At 34.7% G+C, this 12693-nt stretch overlaps 1 protein-coding gene and 1 long non-coding RNA gene across 7 annotated transcripts in view; one reads left to right on the top strand and one right to left on the bottom strand.

Moving 5' to 3' along the window:
* The window catches only part of TJP1 (tight junction protein 1), a 191096-nt gene that overhangs the window by 159723 nt on the left and 18680 nt on the right, over positions 1 to 12693 (bottom strand). The gene's annotated exons all lie outside the window — the stretch shown is intronic.
* LOC126636749 (uncharacterized) overlaps positions 1 to 12693 on the top strand; it is a 30164-nt gene that overhangs the window by 2131 nt on the left and 15340 nt on the right. The window contains exons 2-3 of the long non-coding RNA XR_007628127.1: positions 1333 to 1439; positions 3357 to 3463. This is a non-coding gene — a long non-coding RNA (uncharacterized LOC126636749). The remainder of the gene's footprint in view (positions 1 to 1332; positions 1440 to 3356; positions 3464 to 12693) is intronic.

Genomic DNA, 12693 nt, shown 5'->3' with positions numbered 1-12693 from the left:
TGATGTACACAAATGTCCTGAAATTCTGTGTCACAAATGATTTAAAAAATTCAAATGGCAACTTGATGTCCTGTGGGAGCCTGTACATCTCCAGCTCTCACGATACAGTTAATGGGGTTTTTGACTTTGGAGTGCTCAAGCATTAAAAGCTATGAGGGATGCTTAACTTGAAATGATTAAGAAGATAAGAAGGTATTAATTTTTGTACTTAAACAGTGCTAGTAGTATACTAATTGAAAAGTCTGTATCTTTTTTAGACAGAACATCAAATCAGTTTTGAAACCTGTAAGGCTCTTACTTTGCCTTAAAATCAAAACTTTTAAAACAAGCACATCGCTTTTTTTCTTCTGCATATCTAGTCATCTTAGCTGACTGAAAAAACTGTTGCCCACAAAAGTTATGAGAGAGTAAGTGTGGGCTGAATTTTATTCTTGACATCAGAATGCTAGCTACTAATGAAATAGTAATTGAAATAGTAATTTATATTCATGCATGTAATATACACCTTGATATGGTAGGTTATGCTGACTAAAAGAATGTTGAGACTGTATTTGTTTGAATATCCCATTTGAGTGTTACGCCTGCCAGTTAGAAAAATACATCTCGTGTAGAAATTCTTAAAAGAAAAATCTAGTCTTAATCTTGTTGTAGTGGTAAAAATTTTGTAGATTAGGCAATCTAAGGATAAGAGGGAAGCAAAGTTTATTTGAAAGCTGATAAACCTGGAAGAAGTGGCTAAGCTTTCAGAGTTCTTTACTTTGTAAAAGGACTCTGTATTAGAGAGTCCCAAAATATTGTTCTTTATTTTTACAGTAGCAGGTTTGGGACATAAATTTATTTTAAGTATTTATATACAAAAGAGTTAAGAAATATGGCAACCATACCTTGCATAAAAACTTACAATGGAGCATGTGTGTATACTGAAATTTTTATTCATCTGCTTTATAATACGATTCCTGTTCTTAATTCACTAGGAATTCCTAAATCTATTTAAATTTGCTAAATAATTACAGTTATTCTAAATTTAGCTCTATAGTTCTCAGTGATTATACTCTATCAGTCTGGTACTAACAAACTAACTTTTGTACATTTTATGTATCATTTTCTGTGCTTCTTGATGTCTATTACAGAGACAAAAATCAGATATTAATGAAGACATTTTATTCTCTAATTTTAATTTGCATTATTTTTGTTTCTCTTGTACCTATTCCTTCTTAGTTCTAAGCAGCAATGGCTTCATTATATGTTGGCTTTCAGAACATATGGCTTTAAGCACCAATGTTTTATATGTATGCTGAAAAGTAAAAAGATCCTGTCTTTCTTGCCTTTCAGATGAACATCCTATTTTTAACAGGAGTCAATCAGCAACTTCCAGATTAGGGAAAGCATCCAGACATCCCTCTGTTAGTTCTAAGGCCTGTGTGGACCCATTTGCCAAGGTAAGACCAAAATTTATACAGTAGATATCCCTGCAAGAGAAGCAGTCTAATGATATTTACTGTTCTCAATGCAAACCTGTTCTGTCTAACATTCTCCTTCACTGCAGAAAGCTGAAAATTGTTTACATTTTTTGAACCTAGCACGTGTTTTATAAATTATTTAATTTCTGTTAGATTACTCCAAGTGAATTACTCCCCTGTTCCATGGGATTTTTTTTGAGTACAAAACCAAGCAGAACCCTACTAATTTCTTAGTTTTATTTCCTTAGGTAACTTAACTACAGACTTCACCTTAGAACTGTATAATCTATATATTGTTTATAGACTACGATCCCCGACCTCTTCTGAACCTGTCCCCAGAATGACCTTCCAATGCACTTCTTGCTTCAGAGAAACAGACTGCTCTTTCAGACAAGTTACAATAGTATGTATGACTGCTGCACTTGAATAGATGTGTGCTTGGCACAGACGCCACTCAAAATTGTGTGTTTACAATAGGACAGTGGTATATCTACAAGACAGATGGATGGATCCCAAGAAGGTGGAGTTTAATACCAGTGTGTGTGATGGAGTCTTGGCCCATGCCATGGCAGTTTTAGGCTGTTTTCAGCAGCAGGAGACTGAGTGACTGTGACTTAGAGGATGCCACTGAAGCAGCTGTACATTGGGAACTCCCATCAGCCGCTAAGAATAAGGGAGTGTAATTGTGGTGTAAAGCTACATTCCAGGGAGTGCAAAGCAAGATTTTGCAACATTATCTACCCCTGCTGGTTTTAGATTTGATATCAGTAAACCTGTCACTGAAACAGAGATTTTGGAACCTCATCTTGCTTTCCTTTATCATTAGCCAATCACACTACTCTGCAGTGCCAGTTGTCACTAGGTGACATCCTTTTCAAACTCTCACCTGTGTCACTTCAGTTTTAACTGTGCTCACAGGAGGAAGGGAAATTTAAGTCTGACTCTAAAGTATCCTTGGAGACTCTACAGAAATGCACTTTTAAAAGTCTTGGCTATGCTTAAGTTACTTCAGGTAACGTAGATTTTCTGCAGTAATGTGAGGAAAAAGAAACTACACTCCTAACTGGCATAGCTATGCTGGTGAACAAACAAAAATACTCTTTATTTGCTGATGTAGCTTACTTTGTTCAACAAACCCATATAAGCTAACACTGTTTGGCAAAAAGGAAAAAAATCATCTTTCCAGAATAACTGGCATCCTTATTAGTAATGTAATGATCAGATCAGCAACTTTTGAGAGCAGATTAGACCTTAATGACACAGTTCAAGCACTAAAGCTCAAAATTCATTGGAGCTACATCAAACACTAAGTAAACTTGCTCCTGGTTTTATGACATATAAGTAGCATCTTTTGGTTGCATTTTAGGATAGTCTTAATTTTAGCTTTACTTGGCATATAACAGAGACTTCACAATTTTACACCACCCATTCCATGGAGTTCTCAATACTATGCTACTGTGTGTGCTGAAGGATTAACATTGTGTTTATTCCTAGGATAAACCTGTTCCCCTTGCTGACTTGTATTCCAATGATTGATAAAAAAATCTTGATACATATGTCCTATTCTATGCTTGTGTTGTATTTAATATGATTTGAGAACATTTTATTACACAGTTCACTTGGTAAAGTGGCAGTGTTTCAGAGACTGATACAATACAGTAGTGACATTAAAAGATAACATTAGATAACTGATCTCCATCTCTATTTTAATCTAAAAGTTCCTGTTTACTAAGGAGGGTTTTTTTTCTGCAGTAGTTGTTAGTAATGGGAATTTATAAATTACTCAATTATAGTAATAATATTAATAAAGATTTATGTCAAAGCTACTGTAACAGACTTTCTTGCCATTTCAATCTATCATGTGTAAGCTTTACATATCTCCCATTTTCTTTCCAGAAAGAAAAAGAAAAAGGTATCATATTTGTCAAAGGCAAAAGAATTCCTTAGAATCCACAAGTTTTTCAGATGCAATGACTCTGGGGCTATTTTCTCTCTCCTCAAAAGTAAGCAAAATGTTTGTGTGTTTCCTATCTGCATTTAAAATACATAATTCTGTGACTTTTTCTGATCTGCTAGGGCTTCTCTGTACTCATATTAATGTATTTATTGTATATAATGCAAAGGTTTTTTCTGGTCTATTATTGCTTTTTCCATAAACTCCATGTTAAGTGAAAATTATAGATATAGCGAGAGAGATAAATACACTACCATCATAAAAAATACACAAAAACACTTGAAGGAATTTTTCTATCACACTGTACTGCATAACTACCATCTACAGAAGGAGAAGTTTTCATGTTTCTTTGAAGTGTCTTCATGACAGGTTGGCTTGAGTGGTGGCAAAGAACTATGGGTCTAGGAAGTTATGGTAATGATCTGACACAGTCATTTAGAAATTACTTGCATTTCCTCAAACAGTTCATCCTGGTCATTTATTTGAGCTACCAAAATAAGAAGAGGTTAATAATTTTGCTTTTGGAAGGAAAGAATGTTCACCTTGTTTTCTCAGAAGACAAAGAATATGTTAAGAAAATTTATTCACAGAATAAATAACTTTTATTTTACTATGGATTATCAATGGTTTTCTAGAATAAGCAATTGAAATATTTACAAGAAACTTGCAAGCAAATATCCCTGTTTCACTACAGTCAGAGCTATTTGGAAATGGTTTCCTGTACAAATAGTTCTACAGGTCTGATATACAGCTACTTTATACTCTTATAACCAAATTTTAGGTTGCTATAAAAGTAAGAATACTATTAAAGTGAAGAATTCAGGCTAGAACAAATTGGACTTGTACAGGCACCGTCCAGTGCTTTGACATTTACCCGTTTCTTGCAAACTTGTAATGCTACGATTTTACTCCTTAAAAAAAAAAAAAAAAAAAAAAAAAGAGAAAACCACCCTAAGTCAAAATTATCCAAATACCACATTATGCCTGACAAGCATGACCCTCTCACAGGATAAAATAAGCTTAACGTAGAAAGAAATAAGCATATGCATGAATTCCATTAGTGCTCTCTGATACGGCTTATTCATGTAGAAAACCACTGGAGGGAAGAAATCACCAAGCATACAATTTCAATGTGAGATGCAGAAGAAAAAGAAGCGTAAGTAACATCGCTTCCCAGAAAAGATTCTAAGAAATACATTGCCATCTGCAACAGATCACAATCTCAGTACACAAAGATCTAACTAATTGGTCCTGCTAACTGTGTACTGCTAGAACTGTGAAACTATGTATCTCTGAGGTGAGGTGTGATCAGACCTTGGTGTGATTTTGGGATGTAGAGTTGTTAATAGCTTTCATTTTTAGATATTGTGCCCGATGGGGAAATCTCCAAGCACACAACAGTTAAAAGAAAATGGAAGATTGTGAAAAGTGGGGGATAATGATGGTTCCCTGAAGGAAGGGTGTGGAATTCTGGAAAACAATAATTCAGAATATTGAAGGCTGAGAAAAAAATATGCTTTCTGAACTGTTGTGTTAGACATGTTATAGAACCACTGTGAAAAATTTAGAATGAGGACCAATTCATACCACTGTGTTCAGTTGTCTAGAAAGTCTACTTCTAGAAAGTCTACTTCCTTACATTGCCTTCACATTTTTTTTCAGTCGAATAGTGAGTTTTGTGCACAGTAGCTGTACACATCAGGATAAGCAGATCAAAATGACAGAGTTCTGCTAAAATTTAAGGACTTTCTCCTGCCAAACATTATACTCATTCCTCACTTTATAATTTAGTTTTATGTTATAAATACAAATTTCTAAGTATCATTTATTTATAATATAATATGAATAGGAAATTTATAGAGTCAGAGCATTTTTTAGCATCATTAATATCTTTCATTGAATGCTGATAGGAACGTTTCCACGTTCATAAGTCTGAAGGCTAGCTGGATGTTTCATGAATGTATTGAAGTTGGTTAGAATCCTAGTTCAAGACTGTTTTATATCTCTAGTTGAGTATTTGCTCACTTATTACAACATGAAAACCATTTTTGATTTTCAGGAAGAAAGTTGCTCTCGTCAGAATGTGTAAAGCTGTTCTCATTACAATGTGTATGACTCTTAATGCTATACTATTTTAATCCGATTACCAGTACAATGAAAATTAATGTAATAGGATTTACTATAATTAGAGGCAAGAATACAGTAATCTACTATGCAAAGAACATCAAAAATGTCAGTGAAGCTTATTACAGGGATATTGTTTATGCTAATTAATCAAATTTTTAAAAATCACCCTGTCTGATTTTAATTAGATTTTTTTTTTGACAAAACTTTAATAAAAGCAACCCAGAAATGTTAGTACTGTTCAAGTATTACTCTTTTCTGGGCCACAGAGAATTAGAAATAAATACAAAAAAAAACAAAAAGAAATGAAGGACTACAAGCTACTCATTCCATTGTCCTGTCCAAATAAAAGATAAAATAAAAACAAAGAGTAAAAATGAAAAGTAACGATAAACAAGACTTTTACAACATAGATGAAGGAATGAAATCTGAGTTTATGGTTTTAAGCCCCTAAGTGCTCAATATCTATCAGTATTAATATATCCCAAATGTTCCTGTAGTTCCAGCATAGGGAAACCTACATGAAATTGTGGTGCAAATTGCAGATCTGTTTCCCAAATGTTTATGCTGTTCTATATACCTCTCCCTCGTAACATTCTGATAGATTATAAAACTTAAGATACATGTATGAAGCCTAACAGGTGGGAATTAAGAAATTAAAAGCTAACAAAAAATGAAAGCTAAACCTAATAGCAGGGAACTTTCTCTTCTGAGTATCTGGGACTACACCTCATGAAAGAATCAGCTTGAACTCAGCAGGTTGAAGGACTAATTCCTATGATGTTGATTTGATGTCAGAAGTAATTAGCTCATGGCATACCCTGATGCCGTGGTATCCTATCCTACTAGAGACATTTGGTTAGATTCAAAATATGGTACTGGGTTACAGTGTGCATCTACAAAATTTCCAAAAATCCAGTATGAATACTTTGAAATCAAGAACAAAAGCTCTTCATGCTGTTAAGAATCTGCAAGATCCAGTCTTTCAGTTACTGAATTTTTTCTTTTGAAAAAACAGCAGAGGTCCCACTTGTAACATTCCAGTAAGACAGAGCCCTCCCATTAAATGTGTGTGCATGAAGAGTCAGTTATATATATAAAAAGGAAATATGTGAGAGAGATAAAAATCAACTTACAGGAACTGTTGAGCCAAAATTTTAAAAATCTTTCCATTTCTGAAAGCCTGACTTCAGACAATATATTTCTGACTGGATATCCGAAATACAACTTTGTTGTATTTAAAGTATTTTATCTTAATTTGGACCAATGTTCTCAATGTAATAAAAATGTCAAATATGTCATTCCTTCAGGTATATGGAAATGAAGGATATAAAACACTTTAGTTTCTTTCAGGACCATCTAATGCAAAGTAAAGAACAAATCTGTTCATTCTAGATACAGGTATTTTTGAATATCAAGCATATATTTTTTTACTGCATTGACTACATAAAGGATTTAGAATTATCTATATTCTTTTAATAACCAGTGTCAAGACTTTTTTAGATTCTACTCAGTTATTTATAAACAATAAGAATTCACATGCAGATCAAAGATCTTGCTACAAACGAGATTTTTATATCATATAAGCAATTTTCTGTCCTCTGCTTCAGAGAAGACAATCAGTTCTAGCTTCTTTTATGCACTGCAGTCATTGCTACTTTTGGCATAGATGATCTGGCTCCAAATTTGCTGTGAGTAAACCATTTTTTTTTTTAATTACCCCAGTATAAAAATAAAACTGCCTTTATGGCATTCCTGATGTTATATTATCAAATTTCATAAGGCCTTCCATCCTGGAGAAAGCATGAATAGCAAAAGAGAAAAGAGGAGGATTAAGCAAGTTGCCATTCTTCCATTGACAGACAGCACAAAGTTTTGGGTCTGAGTTGTGGGGTGTAACGTGGGTCAGTCCCTTGGTTTTAAGCAAAAGGATAACATAAATAACAAACTGCTAAAGATTTTGTCTGGTAAAGTAAATAGACTTAAAACACCTTTTGCTGTTATGGCAGTTTATATAACATTTTTCTTGTTTATGTAATATTTCTCTTGGTTGTTTTTAGACATTAAAATAACAGAAGCATGTACAATACTGATGTACAAGATTTTATTTGTCCAATTTAAAATTGGTCATTGCATTAGTACTCTCTAATACCGAAATATTTCTACTTCCTATTATGTTCTAAAAATAAATCAGCAAAAGATATGAAACAAAGTTATACTTTAATATACTCTTAATATAAAGTATACTTTATATAAAGTATACTTTAATATACTCATTTCCTTTTGTTTGCCTCTTATTATTTAACATGTTTGCTTTGAAAGAAAAAGCACGACCATGTTAAGCTCAGGTGTATTCAGCTGGCATAAAGTAACAAGGCCACATTGAAGTCACCATTTTATACCATGTGAGGGTCTGGTAGTGTAATCTAGTCCATGCATTTGATGAATGTTGGAAACACTGTTTCTAATGAGCGTTTTCCTAGAAGTGACATGGATAGTACCTGGTCACTAGCAGGTTTGAGCGCTCTCTTGCCAGCCAATCAATTTATTTAACATCTGCATGTAAAAAGCACCCAAGCAGTTATGAAGCTGGTTCTTATGCAGCACTGGTTTCTTGGGAGCTATTCACTGGCTCTCCAGACGTAGGAGCAGCAAGAGAGAATTCAACAAAAATGAAAATAAAGCTTGGTGTTTATTATTTTTGTTTTAGTTAAAGAACTTTTTATTTCTAAGAAAATTTCTTAACAATGCACACAGGCTAAATTTTGAAGATTAACTACAAGTGCCATTAATAGAGATCTCTCCTGGCACCAAAACATCCCTGCAAATCTGTTCATTTTATTGCAGTAGTGCAAACTCTTCCTTGGAACCATCTGCACCACTACTGAGATTTTAAAATGAGAACACATTAAAAAGACCATTGCTTAATGGATAATGATCAAGGGTGTTCTCAAACCCACTGCACTTATCTTTAAAACAACTGCCCAAGCAGCTAGAGTACCTATTTATTGATCTCACTCCCATGCTACAGAAGCCCAGAGAATTTCTCTGAGGAAAATGAGCTGACTGCTCACACAAATCTAGTGTGATATTCCTTCTCCAAATCTTTGCCTGGATCTCAGTGACAAACAAATAGAATGAATAAAGCAGTGACTAGACACTAGAACAAATAAATAGCAGTGACTATTAAAATCAAATTAATGAAATCAAGCTTCGTATCTGCTCTTGTAGCCAAAAGTGATGATGTTCCTTTTATTGTGAGTGATCTCACAGTGGCTGGAAATACTGTTGTGCAGTGCTGATAGTTTGAATGTGGACTGCAGCCCACTGACACTAAAAGAAAACACACAGATCTCGGTAGAAGACAGAAGACATAGTGTTTGTAGGAGCAAAGCAAAAATACCAACACTTGCATGTAGTCACTGCAGAACACACTCAGTCTGGTGATCTGTGCACATAATTGTGACAGCAGCAATAAATCACAAGCTCTGCAACTGTTTAGAGGGAAGGTTTCCTGTGAACCTGAAGCCAAAGATTAAGGTGGATCACATGGTATTGGATTCACTCCATTCAATAGATAAGTTTCTGGTTATCTTATTAATCAAAGAACATACGTACTATCTGTCTTGGGCATTTATGAAATGTTATTACTGTGTTATCTACACTGTGAATGAAACAGGCTCTGGTCTTGCTTTCCTGTGTTTTCGTATGAGCACATTGCTAAGTAAGGTATGTTATTTTAAAATTATATCTTCTACTGGAACTTCTGAAAGCATCGCTGTCTTAGCATTTTGCTGCACCTTTTACCTGATCACAGATAGTCATCTGCTTAGTTCCCGCTGACTTCTGTAAATTTTGACAACATAGTGCTATTCCACCAGAATAAAACTTTAAACTGACTTACACGACTTGGATCTGAATGATTTCTATTGGGTAGAAAACACGCTAAGAAAAATCATTCAACATAGCAGTGGAATACAGTTGTCCAGTAGCAAGGAAGAAAAGTTGTATATAAGTATCCTGATGCTGTCCTGATTACAAGGAATTTTATTCTTTTGTTGGATTTAAAATTATGATAGCACTAATGTCATTTCTCAGTTACTTGTCATCCTACTTGATGTAGACATCTGACATCTCATGACAAATCTGATGCTCTAGAAGCTCAACTTCTCTCTGGTGAATTGTATTGAAATACAACCGTATTCAAGGTCATAGCTAAGAATCTAAGTGAATATGATAAAATTAAATATAATACATAGAATCTCATTTGTGTTTATGTCATCTCTTATAGGAGTGTCTCTGGAGGAGTACAATGGTGAATAACACCAATCTTGAGACTGATGAATTTCTAGGGGAGTTGATTACAAAAGTTATATGAACCTCCATATAATCTTCATCTTGAATTTGCATTTTCTTTGCCATAGGTTTTTTGCAGTGCAAAGAACGTCAAAATGAGACACTGCTTTTCTCTTCACAGTTCATTGTCATACTACTCTACAAATAATAATTATCTGTTCACACACTTAACATGCACCAGTTGCAAACATTTCTGCTCTGATATAAGGCATTATTTTAAAATTAATCCACTTCTAACCTACAGTACATACTTCCATCACCTCTTCTCTCAGCTTGTGTTTCTCTGAGTCTCATTGGCATGCTTTAGCAACTAGCTACTTGCCCTTTGAACTCAATTGGCCTTCACTAGAGGGAACAAGAGAAGAGTGTTTTCTGTTTTTTTCAGTTGAGACACCTTAAAGACACATTTTTGTTCTTCACATGTTTTCTGGATAACACTGAATACAAAGAGACTAGTAAGGGATAACACTGAATACAAAGAGACTAGTAAGGAAACAACTCTAAGAACCCTGTAGGTTTTACCTAAACTTCTTCTGCAGGCCTAATACTGAAACATCTTGAGACATTTTCAGAGACTTTGTTGCTAGCTTGTGATGTGCTTTCTTTTTTACTGCTTCTCTCTCCAATATCACAAGCTAATTTTTTTTGTGGTCTGTTGCAAGTGTTTTAGAAAGAACATATTCATCTTCTATCACCTACACAGAGTGACAGTGCTGTCTTCCATTTTTTGCAGCAGCACTGAAGTTACTCATAAATTGTGCTGTGCATTTGACTCACCCCTCCCCAGGTATTATTCTTCATTTGATAACTTCATTGTATTTACCAGACATTGCTAGTTACTATGGTATATATAATTACTCTTAGGCACCCTTGTCAATCCAAAGAAAAGAGGAGCACCATCGCCTGATTGGTACATGTCAGTTTTCTGTAATCTTATGAATAATTAATGTGACACTTCTAATTGATCTGTATTTGTATGAACAAGGTTTACAGGTGGTTTATAAAGATTGTTCCCCTTTTCCCATTTGTTTTTAAAAGGAGTACATATCCTCTCACCTATGTTTTAGTAATAGCTTGGTGAAGTTCTAAGGAAATTCACAGAATAGGAGAACAATACTGAAGGGATGAACAAACCCAGGAAATCAGACAACTTTGAAAATGAATATAAATTATCCTCCTGTGCCTGCCTGTTGTATATTGCCTTTATTTTACTGAGTTTCTACTAGTAATGATGGCATATTTAGTTGTGTAAAGTAGAAGCCAATGGGCTAAAGTCATACATAGAATATGTTTCAAAATGCTGCAGAGCGGGATAGATGTGTAATCTAATTTTCCTTTTTGGGGTAGCCATCATGTGTCTGTATGCTGTGTGTAGCAACAGATAGCATAATACACTACATTCTGAATTCTGTAACTGAGGACATAAAGCAAAAAAACAATTGCACCTGGTTCTAAAAGTACTGCCTGTACTTCTATTTAGCTGAACAGACAGGGGTTATTTGCAAGCAGTATTTTCCTTTACTTTGGGGGAGGGTTTGAGGAAGGCAAGGAAAAAAATCTAACCATGTTTAAATGTCCTACAGGATTTCTTATGTCTTGCATGGGTTGATTAAAATCATGTGTTGCTGCTTGTCCCTTATCCTTTATCCCCTACAGAAGGAGCACATAGCAACAATTTGCAGCACGATTTTATGTAAGTGTCCCCCTTACACTGATTTTGTGCAGAAAGGAAACATATGGTTCTGAAAGAGCATTAATACCCAGGTACAGCTGGTCTTTGAAGATTTTAAGTGATTTAGATAAAAAGAATGATCAAATGTCTCCCCAGGGAGACTGTGGCTGATCTGACACAGTTCTTTGTAACAAGTGTAACATTTACAGGGAGATGTCTATGGAGACCTATGAATGGAATGGGGATTGTGTTGCCAAATTAAAATAGATATATAAGCAAATAAGACAAAAAATAAACTCCTCAACCTGGCCAGCAGTAAAGAACTTTGTCACAGTCTACCAAGTTGGCAATGAAGAAAAGCAAGCAAACTGATTAATTCATCTATTGTTATTAGTTAATGCATCAAGCAAACATTTCTCCATGACAGCAGTGTCTCTGCGCCAGGATTTTATTATCCTGCAGTACTGGCACTCTTAAAATTCCCATTGCTCAGAGATTTTACATTGATTTAAAATGGAGTATTGTTTGCTGGATATGAAGACAGCTATCACAAAAAATTTAGAGTCAGGCTTAAGGTGAGATTCTGTTCAAAAGACTCACTGGATTTAAACAAAAGTTGCTTTTAAAGAAGGAAAGATCTAAGGCAACAGATTTATTTGAGGAGTTGCTCCCAAATAATGTTCAATCTTTATTTTTATACAGAAATATCACATACAACTGTACTTAATCAGGCTTCATTACTGCATACTTCAGAGTCCCAAGTGGAAGTGCCAGAGCTGAGACACTACCATGAACAGCTCTTGTGCAGGGTGAGATTTCCCAAGGTGTATGTTTACTTTGCCAAAAGGATAGAGAATAAACTTGATGCAGAGAATGTGAAATTTGGAACAAGAAAGTTCACAACAGAAGGCTGAGGAAACCTTGAAAATTTATGGAATTCCTGTAGTCTGCAAGAGGTAAATTAAAGGAGCGGGAAAAAGTCAAGAGGAAAGATGGAGGGGAATTGTAAAATCCAGGCAGAGCTCTGAGAAGAGAAGCTGTTAAATACAAACAAGAAATCTAAACCACAGAATCAGAGGCTGTGAGCCAACTCTGCATAATTGAAGTTGTATTTTGCAGGACTTGCT

Source organism: Myiozetetes cayanensis, unplaced genomic scaffold (assembly GCF_022539395.1).
Source record: "Myiozetetes cayanensis isolate MyiCay16 unplaced genomic scaffold, myiCay2020 scf14, whole genome shotgun sequence".
Lineage (NCBI taxonomy): Eukaryota > Metazoa > Chordata > Aves > Passeriformes > Tyrannidae > Myiozetetes > Myiozetetes cayanensis.
The sequence above is the reverse complement of the archived record's forward strand: the minus strand, read 5'-3'. Positions and strand labels throughout refer to the sequence as shown.